We start from the raw sequence: 12,777 nt of genomic DNA on the forward strand, positions 1-12,777 counted from the left end.
CAGTGCATTAATTAGAAGTAACACAGTTGCACAATTACTTGTTCCTCTAAGTGGATAACATGGTGTCACAGAATCACAGAATCACAGAATCACTAGGTTGGAAAGGACCTTCAAGATCATCAAGTCCAACCATTAATCCAGCGCCACCATGTCCCCTAAACCATGTCCTGAAGCGCCACATCCACACGTTTTTTGAACACTTCCAGAGATGGCGACTCCACCACCTCCCTGGGCAGCCTGTTCCAATGCCTGACCACCCTCTCAGTGAAGAAATTTTTCCTAATATCCAATCTAAACCTCCCCTGGCGCAACTTGAGGCCATTTCCTCTCGTCCTATTGCTGCTTACTTGGGAGAAGAGACCAACACCCTCGTCGCCACGTGTCCTTTATGTCATGTTAAAATCAGAGCCCTTTGATGGGTAAATGGTGGCAGTTAAAGCTGTAAGCTATGCATCCCAGATACAAAGGACTCAGGGCCCTTTCTCTTCTCTTTCCTTGTCTCCAGTTTTCTCTCAAGTCTGTGGGATTAAGGAAATTGTTACCTAAGCCATTATCTAAAAGGAGATAGTTGATCAGATATTTTAAAGCTTCCTTTTTACAGACAAATTCCTGTGAGTTTTCAGGATTTTATGTCATGCCATTAGATGCTACTAAGATGAATAGTACTGAAGGTAAGAGTCGTTCAGACTTTTCTTCTTTGCTCTTGTGGTACAAAAAGCTATGGAGTTTATCAAGAAGAGCAGTAACTCTTAGAGAATGCTTAGAGCATTGCCACGTCTTGCACTATTATGCAAACTATGTTGCCCATAGTTGAAGTTTTTCTTAAAACTCTGGCTCCTGGAATCCTGTGACTGCTGCTTTGTCCTCTTTTTTTTTTTTTTTTTTTACTGATTTGCTTTCTTTAGCACATGTTTCTGCTGAAAACAAGAGCTATTGAAGGTTCAAGATCTAAAAGGTAAACAAGAATATTTTAATAGGTAATATTTTAAAATATTTTCCCTTTTAAACCACCCTCATGATTACATCAGGCTTGACTCACGATTTTTAATCTCTTGGGATTGCTAATGCTGAATGGGAAAAAACTATTCTTGGTCTATCCTTTTTCCATAAAACCTCTGGTTCCAGCATAGGCATATACAATGGCCATGAGGCAGGGTTTTTGCTGGGTTTCCTGGTTCCCTGCTGGTGTTTGACCTGTTCAGTTTGGAATTAAAACGAAGGGGGCCACAGAGCGGGCTCCCTGAGGGCCCACTACCCTCAGTAACTCCAGGCAAAGGCAGACCTCGGCCACACTATGTCACGTTACCGATAACTCCCAGCAGTTCTGGTCAAAGCAAACAAGAGATGTAGCGTGGACTTCAGGGTTTTGTCTTTCTACAGAGCAAACAAGTGTAAAAATACTGAGTTTGAAACTCGGATACAAACCACAAGGTAAAGCAAAAATAAGATATCTCACATACTGGAGAAAAACTTCCATATTAATATCAGAGCCAATGGAAAACTTGGCTCAGTCCTTTGTCATTTTTGCCACACCTATGGAAAACAGCAGAAAAAATGTGGAAACATTGAGTAAGAATGAACTGCTGAGTGTCCTTGTGTTTATGGTTTGGCAAAGAAAAGTGATACAAAATGAATCCTCTCCCCCCCATCCCTTGCTATATTTTTAATGTTTCCTCCTTTATTGTTTCTTCCCATTTTTCTGTCTGTCTGTCTCTAATGTTTATTTATCTTTGCAAAAAAATCCTGTCCTGTCTTGCTTTAGGTTTGTTATGTGTGGAGGTACATAATGGCATATTTCATATCCACAAATATGTTATTTTATTTTAATAGATGAGAGTGAAATATACTTACCTAAAGGTGACTACTTTCTTTATTGTTCCTATCAGTCAACAGACCTTCTAGTATTCAAAACACACAATATACTGCTCATACATCATTAATGTTGTATTTCATATGTATCTATCTGCCTAGTGTCCTCTAATGAGTAATTTTCTATTTCCATTCCAGTAACATAACACTGTCCTTTTCCCAGTTTCTACTCCCTCTCCTGTTTCTTTGCTATTTTCTTCTAGTTACTTGTCATCCCTTCACTGGATCAGGGTGTCTACTACAGTTTTTACACAGTATTTTCTAACTTGCTGATTTTAGTGTGGCAGAGGCAGGCAGCCCAGTAATAATAATGTTTGATCAAAAAGAGATTAAATGAATAAAGAAAATCATGGAACGTTTTAAACACTATGGAATTTGTGGTGTTTCTGCTACTTACATTTTTCCATAAACCTTGAATGTAAGTACTTAGCAGCACAATAATTACAATTTTAGAAACGTTTGCCAGGAAAGAAAAATACAGTATAAGACAATTGAACTACAATTTTTAGATTGGAGAATAGCCTATCAATTTACTGAGTGTGATCATGTCTTTTGCTGGTGTCTGTCTGCATAGAGGTCATGAGCCTGTTATTTGAAGATAATGGCATTACTCCTTTGCTTCATGTAGCAGCATTTGTGATTTCAGTTCTCACAGCCCTTTACCTTCGCTCCACTCATGACTCACAGCTGACTCATTACCTTTAATCATTCTGAAAGCACAGATTTTATTTTTGCTCTTCTTTTAATCACAGTGCAAAAAAAATGCTTTGAGAGAGCTTAAGGCGTTACACTGCACCAGTGTAGGTATGTACCAACATGCTGCGTTTTGGAAAACCTCAAATACTCCCAGTTTCCTGTCCATCACCACAACTGGGTTTCACAGCAATGCCTAACAGAGGTAAGCTTGATGATCAGGGATCAGTGAGAGAAATGAAAGGGATGTGTCTGAGATTCTGACAGCAAAGTTTGCCATTGAAGGTCAGATCACATTTGGTTTTATTTTATATATGGCTTATTTTCCCTGAAATACAGCTGTAAGAGAGAAGTAATGTATTCATGCCTTCACAGCCAATAATAAGATATATACTTGAATTTTTTTTTTTTTTGCCAGCAATATTCCTATTATTCATGGGAAAATCTAAGAGTGCCTCATGCCTATGGTTAATTATGCCTGATAATTGGACTGTAGTATGTGTGTAAATGGCCTTATTAATGAAAAATTGTTTGTGCTACAGAAGCAGAATTATCGCTCAGTGTTTTTTTTTCCCCAGGATTTCTCCTTGCAAGAAAAATCCATGGTAGCACTGGAATTTAGTTAGCATAGTCCTAGATGTTATAGGACCGTGGAAACTTGCTGCACACTACTAATGGCTTCCTCTTTGCACCTCTTTACGAAAGCCCATAACGTTTTCCCTGAGGAATCAACCAGCTCTTAAGATGTTCCATGAAAAATAACTCCTCTCTGAGTGTGACTGAGCTTTGTCAGAAGTGGGCATTGTACCTTATCAAACAGCCCCAGCAAAGTGAGATGATCCATCTCCCTTCCCCAACAGTTGCAGGGTGAGAGAGGAGCAGAGGTTATAAGGCAGCAGGGGGTATGCCCTGGGAGGCGGACGCAGCAGGAGGGTGGCAGTTACAAGCCTACTGGCCATAGAAATGAATGGCACAAAGTCCTTCTCATTCAGAATAAAAAGTTAATAAGAATAGATATGACAGAGAAGGTGGTCCACAAACAGTGCATGTGGCCTGTTTGTGGGTGGTGGTTGTTATTGCTGTTATTCTTTCTTTGGATTTCCCCTGTTTCCATCCATTTCTCCATCACACTATGCCTTGGGTAAGTGCAAAGAACATGGGTCTTCTAATACATAGAGGGGATTTTTCTACCAATACTTTAATCAAGAAGAAGAAATGGTATGCTGGTGGGTTTGAGCATTTGACATGTATTCGCAATACATATCTTTACGCTCCTGTTGGATTCTATTACACTTATATACAAAACAATGAAAACAGGCAAAATGTAACACTGGCCATTGAAGCTGGTATAAATACATTCACTAAAGTGCATAATTTAGTACATTTCATACTGTAATTTTCTCATTAACAGGATGAGTATACAGGGTTGTATACAATGCTTGTGAATCACCAGCAGCAACCACTTCTGGTTAGTGGATGCAGAGGTACAGTATTTAAAAAAAATTATTTATTTTGAATTTTCAGAATGAACAAAGGTTCAGATAGTATATCCTCCAGACAGTATTTCACAAACAGTATAGTTGTATGCAGTGTAACACAGAGTAATAGCTATGAAGCTGTCAGTATGTTGAGATTATCAGAGATGTCTTGCAGTCAGATTTTAGTGGGAAACAACAGTAGTGACCAGTATTACTGTTAATATGGGTTAGAAAATATTGATCACTGTATTAATATTAGTAAAAGTAACTCAACATTTCAAGTTCAGTTGCACAGTCTGAGTTCAGTCAAATTTGCCAAAAATGTGCACTGGGATGTTTTTGTTTTTTCTGGAAGATTTTCTGGAACTTATGGAAAATGTAGCTATGTAGTCTAAATATATTCTGTGGAAAATACTCAACTGTAAGGCCCATTTTCCTGTTAAGGAGATCTCAGAGTAACAGAATTAATAGTGCCTGAGTCCTTGAACTTGTCTGGTTAGAAGATATGCATTTTGTTTCTGAGATGTGGAGATTTATGTCTGCATTTTCACAGAATAGGATATGTAGATATACTTTTGTGTTTTCCAGAAGGCATAGTCATATTTCTCAACCACTCTAGTATTTTTGGGTAACTGCAGTCATATCATCTACATTTTTACTTACTACATATGCAGCAGACACTAAAGTTAAAAAGGTGCAAAGTAATAACACTAAGTGGCTTTGTTTTTACGTTTGGTTCCTCTGGGGAACAGCTTCTGATTATGGAGAAGTGAGCTAAAATTATGTATAAATATATTTTTCTTTCATGGTTTCTGCATCTTATTTGCTTGTCTGGAGAAAAGATCTTTTTTTCAACTATGCATGGGAAGTCCTACCAACTTTTTCAGCTTTTCAAAGCTGTGGTCATTGCTTACTTCACATTTTATTTTCTTTATCCCTATAGCAAATATGAATTTATATGCTAGATAAAATCCTGTACTCTAGATGTTTGAGAAAATCTGATTAATTAAATCCCATTAATGATTTTGCTGTGCTATGGCAATTGTTATTGGAGGCTGCTGCTTTTGACTTTTTCTCACTGGATTCTTTGGAAGGTCTCAGTGCCTTTCTTACACCTTCTACATGGAAACCACACAAATGGGGAGAGCCAGCTAGGCTGAGGACCCTAGCATCATCTCCTGTGTACAGATTACCCATGCAGTATTTTTTAAAGAGTCAAGAAAATTGATGCTGTGCAATTTCAATCTGCTTTCTGGCTGCCCATTGTACAAAATCTCTGGAGGTGGTCACCCAAGTAAACTGCTTAGACACCATGTGTGAGGACCTGGGGTCTACTTTTCTCTAACGAGCTGATTTCAAGGTGAAGAGACTCTCACAGATAAGGCTCCTGCTGTCATAGCACATCAGAGAAGATTAGTGAGAGATGAGAGAGTAACCCTTCCTTTAACAAGAAACAGCAGGTAAAAAGCAAGTGAAAAAAAACCTTGCCGTGTTCCCTAAGAGCTAATTCTAGATTATACGTGCTCGGGTGCTGCCATTTCTGGTGGGAAGAAACCTTGCCACCTGTAGTCTGTGTTTGTACTTGGTCATAGTGGTCTCCAGCTTGCACTGACACTTATACCTTTTGGAGGTTCCCATCACCCCAAAGCAAAGCTAGTCTTTAGGAAAAAAAAAAAAAATCAGGCAGATGAGACAAAAACAGCAGCTTGGTCCTATTCCTACAGTATTTTAGTAAGAAGAGCCTGATCCTTGGCTGACATAAATTGGGTAGCTGTGCTGACCTTTGTGTTTGTTTGTTTTTTCTTTTTGGCTCATTGAATTTCCTCACATCCTAAGCTCATTAAACTGTGGCTCAGCCAAATTCTCTGCAAGAAATTGTTTAAAAGGTAAGTATTGTATTGTAAGTTCTGTAGCTTAGGGCAGAATTTTTTTACAAAGATTATTTGCATTAAAATACAAAAGTTCTCTAGACTGGGAGCCACAGATTTGTTATTAGTGGAACCATCCAAGTGTCTGTGTCTTCGAATTAATGCACAGGTCCAGGATTCTAGATAGAGTGAGAAGACTTCCTATACAAGCAATAGGGCTCTAGGCTGGACAGGTCATTTGAAACAAATTATTCAGCTACTCTTTTCTCTTTGGTACTTCAGCTAGTTGTCTGTAAATAGATTAGCAACTTTTTGGACATATTTGTTACTGAAAATAACTCCAAACTGGAATAAGGTTCACAAGCAGATCACAGGGAGCCATGAACGTGGGAGCTGTTTGCATTGGATACTGACATCTTGTGGTACAATTCAGTTTCGGGGTGGATTCTGATGCAGTTTTTGCAAAACTTTCACCAGTGAAAATGCTCTACTACTTGATCAAAATGCATTCAACATATGGGCTTACAGAGATATATAGAAAGAGTCACTAGGTTTTCTGAAGGTAGAAAGGGTCCCATTACCAAGTGTGTTCCCAAGAACTAGGGGCTACAAACTGTTTTTTATTTTTAAAGTATCTTGTTTTCCAAGGCAGTAGAGCTGGTAGAGTCATCTCAACATCATGTAATAGAGCTGACACAGTAACTACATAGAGTTTTCTTACTCTGTTGCAAGCAGTAAAAAAAAGAGATTCAGAACAATGAAAGATTCTAATATTCACACAGAAAATATGCTTTTTTCAAAGATTTAAGGGTTAAACAAAAAGAACAAAGTATCTGATTGGTCAGTACAAAAGCTGTAAGGTTCCTGTAGCATGGGCAGATGGCTCTGAAATCATTTAACTCATAAGCTTTACTTATCCATTTCAAGCAGTGCTGTCATGTTTTTACAAGTCATTCTAAAAGCAGTAGTAAAGTTTCATAACAGACTTACTCCAGATGTAATCTAAAAAACCAGGAAAAACAAGAATTTGTAAAACACAACACAGAAATGTGCAAAGTGGGCTAAAGAAAAGATAGGCCATTTTTTGTAGTTGAATCAGGAGAAAGGAAAAAGCTAACAGAAAAGTGCTTATTAGCCCTGAAACTCAGGAGGTTCAGTCTTACTTTCATATTCAGTGAAACTATTAGATATTTTTGATCTAATAGTAAAGGCTTAAAGAATGAAAAGAAGTGCGCTCTTTGGCTGGCAGCTGCTCACTTCAATGTCTATCTTAATGAATTCTGCTGTCACGCTGGGATTTGAAGCAGTCCAGTGAGTAAGGCTTCCCTGCTGCCTTTTTCTTTGACTGCATTACACAACCAGCTCTCTTTTATATTTTGATAGTGACATCTATTGGAGCTTTAAAGAACAATCTTTTGGAAAAAACTCTAAACGTGTATTAGTAAATGAAAAATTGTTCAACAACTAAAAATTTCAGTTAAACAAAAGCAGATACACACCTGTCATCGAAACTTATACAAGAATGAAAATACTGATGTGAAAAAGAAAAATGTGGCAAGAGTTCAAATCAGATTCAGGAAAATGTGCTTTTCTCTCTTTTGATGATGGGTGAGCTTAGAAACTTACCCAGATGTCTAAAATTTGGTTAGAAGAAACACGTCAACCAAAGCTGCAACCTCAAAGGAAACAAATACAGGATTTGACTGAATCCCCTATAGATAATGCTCAAGCTTTTGATTAAGTCTTGACAAGACCAAATCTAACAGAGTTGGTACAGTAGCAGTTAGCCAGTGAGCAAAGACCTGGGAAGCCTTCCTCATAAGCAACTGAAGTCCGTGCTGTCAAATGGACACAACCATACAGATATTTTGGAATGAAATTAGCTTTGGCTTTTTTAAGCAAGTCATCTTCACACCTCTGGATCATATTGTGAATATGGCTTGTGTCCATCTAAAGCTTACGGCAAGGGTCCTAGACTTGTCCAGAAATATAAGACTGATACACAATGAATTAGCCAATGTATTTACATTTTTTTAAAATATGTATGTACTGTGAGAAGACTCTAGCATACAGTCCCTGGTGTCAGCAGCAGGCGGTACTGAGTAATGCTACCTCACAAAATCTCCAGGAGAAATTAAGAGATCCAAACTGTGGAAGGAGAGCATGCTGTGGCAAGCACAGTCCCCAGGACAGCCCCTTTCCCTCCTGTTCCTCATTCTCCTGAGGACTCCCAGGGTATCTTCAAGCACACCAGGGAAATGTACCTTATTTTCCTCAACCTATGTCCCTCCGTAACACCTGACCCTTGATGAATAAACTCATATGAAAGTTTCATGTTTTTTTGCTAGAGTCTGTGACTTTGGGGCCTTTCTCCTGTTGTCTTCTTTTCTACAGGGATATGATAAATAATTCCCCAATATTTCAGATGAAGAAGATGAAGAAACAGGAGATTTCTTTGTTGCCTCAGATTATAGGTAGTGGTAGGATTTTGCTTTGGTCTGGGTTTTTTTGCATATGATTTAAGTTCAGTTAATTCTGACTTTTAAAGAAAATTTGTTTTCTCAAACAATCAAAGGTTTTAATTACATTTTACTTCTTGCTATTGTTTTACATATCTTAACATCTGGTTTTGCTTTTATTTATTCTGATGTATCTTCACAAGCAGCAACATGGCTTATACCCTATTGACTCTGTTATGATAATAAAAATGCAACTCAGTCAGGGAGCTAGTCAGACAGGGATCTTACTATGAAGTGAATAGGTGAACTATGATCTTAGAATAGCAAACATAATTGACTCAAACAATCTGAGTGCAAAAGGACTTGATAAAGCCTCAAATACATTGACTATATTCTGAACTGCATGTTCTGCAAATCTCTGTGCATAAACCATACATACCATATAAAACAATTGATAATGTCTTCAGTTATTTTTCTCATTTAAATAATATATCAATTTCTCCTGCTGCTGGGTGAGAAATGTTCAATTTTTAAAACCAGAGTTACATTCTCACTTCCTATTCAGCATTTACAGAGCCTGAAGGAGAAATAAAATGTTAATGATGTTGTAAAAGACACTTTTTACAATGAAAATATATCCAAATTAATCTCACCATTTATTTAATAGGAATTCTATCACATTATTTGGTGCTTTAGGAGTGTCTGTAAAAGGATAAAATAGGAAAGAATCAAATAGTTCAGTCACTGTATTGCGGCTTTTCTGAGCAAATATTGCTACATAAAAATAACCCTGGTTTGGTACTGTATCCCTTTGGCTTGTATAAGCAGTTTCAGTGACATCAGTTCAAGTGAGCAAACACTGTAGAGTCACTTTTCTCCATCTGACTGTGCTTTCAAGATCATTGATTGCTCAAATGAATATAAGGAGAGAATACTAGAAGCAGCAAACGAAAGCTTCCTTCTGTAGGCTTGAAGACAGATATTAAGGGAGAGACTTATTTCACTGAAATGAGTAAAACTCACTAAAATCTGCGCTGGGTACTTAGCAAATAGGATTACAAGAAACAGAGAGTAGGGACACCACAAAGGTCTTTTACATAAGTACCTGGTTCTGGTATGGCCGGGAACTTCTAATATGCCTGTCCATCCCCAAACAGACTCTGAAAAGGTTTTCAGGCCCCTCTGTACTGTTCTTCTATCATACAATTGGGTGCATTAAGCTCAGGAAGGCTCCAGACCGTATTTGCACGACGCTGTGCTAATAATCTTCTTGGAACACTGTGTCCTGAGAGCACAGGACAGAGACATCCTGCCCAAGCCTGTCCTGTCTTATTAAAATCCACCTTCATCTCAGCTGTGACAGACCGCAACTCTGTGCAGAGTCACCTGGATGCCCCGGCATTCAGGCTGTGGGGATTGGGTGTTGGTTCAGGCACATCACCAGATGCATGTTGATGCAAGGTAATAGAAAGGCACTGCACTGAAGTAATGATCCCTCCCAATGACACGTAAACACATCATACAGCCAAGGCTGCAAAGATGAAAGAATTATTCGTAGACTGCAGGAGGAACATAAATATGTAGGAAAAGCTCTAAGCCTAACTAGATGAATAGTCAAGTTAAAAATACACTAGACGTAAATCTAAAAGGAATGGAAAAAAGAACTCATCAGCAAAGAAAGCTTTATCTAGAGAGTCAGACACTAGTAAGGATCAGTTGAGAGCTGCAAAATGTTGAGCTCAGAAGTTGTAAAAGGAATGGAAAAATAAATTCAAAAAGTATGTCTACAAATCCAAATGAATGGCTTGTTTCAGTTTTAAATTAGAGGAAGATATAGAACATGAAAGCAAAATGAGGATGGTTCATGAATTTGGATATATAAGAAAGGAAATAACTATTGGAAACAAAACTAAGTGAGCTTAATGAGTTCAACTTTAGGCTCTCATTACTCACTGATAAATTCCTCATCCAAGAATAAGGATGCTTTCATCACTGGAGAACAACAGATACTATACTTCTGTTAAATAAAAGGAGAAAATTATTGAAGTAATTTGATGCTCATTAGTCTGATCTCAATAGAATTCAAAAGTGTTTAAAAAATGAAAGAAAAATTTAAAATGTGCAGGTAAACAGGAAATAGAATAAAATGTAGCATGGGTTAACCAAAGCAAGGTCAAGCCAGACTAACTTGCCGCCATTTCTACATGGGGTAACTGATTTTTTAGACAACAACTGTGTAATACATCATCTATCAATACTTTTAGAAATAATTTTATATGATGCTGCATTGGAAATTATTAGCAAAGCTGGATGAGATTATGATAAGTGCGGGAATTGTAAGGCATATAAGGACACAGACAAAACAGATGACTAAATACACTAGGTCTTTTCAGCCTCAAGAAAAGCCTGCTGAAAGAGAATATGATTGTGGCTTACAAGTTCACAAGCAGAAAGGACATCAGCATGATTTTTAACTTTCTTTAGTATTGGAAAATCGAGGTAACATCAAAGATAGATAGACTGTTAGGTTCAAAAGAAAATGGAGTACAATTTCACCTGCCATGTAATTAAGCTGTGAAGTTTACAGCTATAGAATATTATAAATATAAAAAGTGTTTATCGAGTTCAAAAATACTTAGATGGGATTATGGAATTAAAGAAATCTGTCATGGACTATTCAGTGCAAAAATCATATACTATTCCTAATCGTTTAGGTAGAAGGGAAATTTGGTCTCACCCAGTTCACCTGTTCAATTGTCGTAGGAGGACCTGATAAAAGAACCCTGGGAGTTAATACTAGAACTCTTCAAGACGCAGTCTTGAGTCTAATATTATTTAACTTTTCTCTAACTACCTTGGCACAGAATGTTTGAGTGCAGAAATGAAAATTAACTGATAAAGCTGAAAGACATCAGGACAGAGAGATCTGGATATAGTATAATCTTAAGAAAGAGAATAACAGAAATTTGATGAACTTTAGTAACAGGAACGACAATGTCATTCACTAAAGATCTAATGGCAAAAACTGGCTGTTAACTCAAAATACAAGCGACCAAGAATAATCATAGAATCATAGAATAGTTTGGGTTGGAAGGGACCTTTAAAGATCATCTAGTCCAACCCCCTGCAATGAGCAGGGACATTTTCAACTAGTTCAGGTTGCTCAGAGTCCCGTCCAACCTGATCTTGAATTGAGAAGGAAGATCTCTGTTTGCTAGTCCATTCCAGGGATCTCTAAAGGGCTTGTGTTAAGAAATTCCTTGTTAAGATGGAAAAGCCCTAATGCTACTTTTACAAGATGCTGATAAGATCCTGTCTGTAATACCATAATTTTAGATACAGCTCCAGTCACCTATACGCCAAAGGCAACAAGGCTATTTAGAGATTGCAAAAGGACTCATCTTTTGAAGAAATAGAACAAAATCTAAGAGACAGCATGATTGCTTTTCCCAGGCTGTCTGTAGATTGCATGGTAGATGGAATTAACCAGGAATTCCTCTTGTTCAGATTGAGGACACGACAAATGCTGCTTTCAGCCTGATGTAACCCACTGTCTGCACCACAGGGATGGAAGAGGAGTGGAAAGCCTTGCCACGAGCCGCCAAGTAGTCAGAACACAACTGGGATGCACATCAGAACCTGGGAGAATAAAAAGGCGGTTTGCATATTACCTTTAACTCCTCGGGGAGTAAACATCAAAAAAGAGGAGTTGGTAAGCTAATTGGCAAAGAAGCCTTAATATAAAATAGGTAAAGTAATCATCAATACATTTAGAATAAAAATTTTAAAGTAGATACTTTGGAATTGCTTGCTAATACAACTGGTTGCCTGTAGTACCAGAGTCTCTTGCCCTTCCTGTCCTAAACGTGCATTTTTGCAATATAATGTGAGAGGAGGAAACGAAATAGGTACTTCCTTTCTTATTAACTCTTGCAAAAAAAATGCAGAATTATTCAACTTTGTAAAAACTCACTCAGAATGGTTTTCATTAAGTGCAGAGGACTTGAAGGACTTACTACATATTGAGAAACAACAGTGAGTTTTTAGTCCAGTTGGGTGGGTGGGTAGCTGGTGTGGGGGGAGCACTAATGGAGACACTACAGATAAAAGTAGTGGGAAATTAAGATTTCAGATTTTGGGTCCCTTTCAGCTTCTGTAGTAGTTGCTATAAAGAAGTAACCATTTGCATATATTTATTATAGTATCTGAGGAATTACACAGATTTACATAGGAAATAGTATTGTTAAATTAGACTTTTAAATGTTGTCGCTTGTCTACATTCATATACAAGCTTAGACCTTGATATTTAACAGCAAATGTGATCAAGGTAAAATCTTTTGCAGATGTAATTTGGTGCTTGCAGCAATGAGATACTACTGAAAGATGATAGACTCATATTTACTGAGTGCA

The sequence above is a fragment of the Phaethon aethereus genome (assembly GCF_964289735.1).
Source record: "Phaethon aethereus genome assembly, chromosome: 2".
Taxonomy (NCBI): Eukaryota; Metazoa; Chordata; class Aves; order Phaethontiformes; family Phaethontidae; genus Phaethon; species Phaethon aethereus.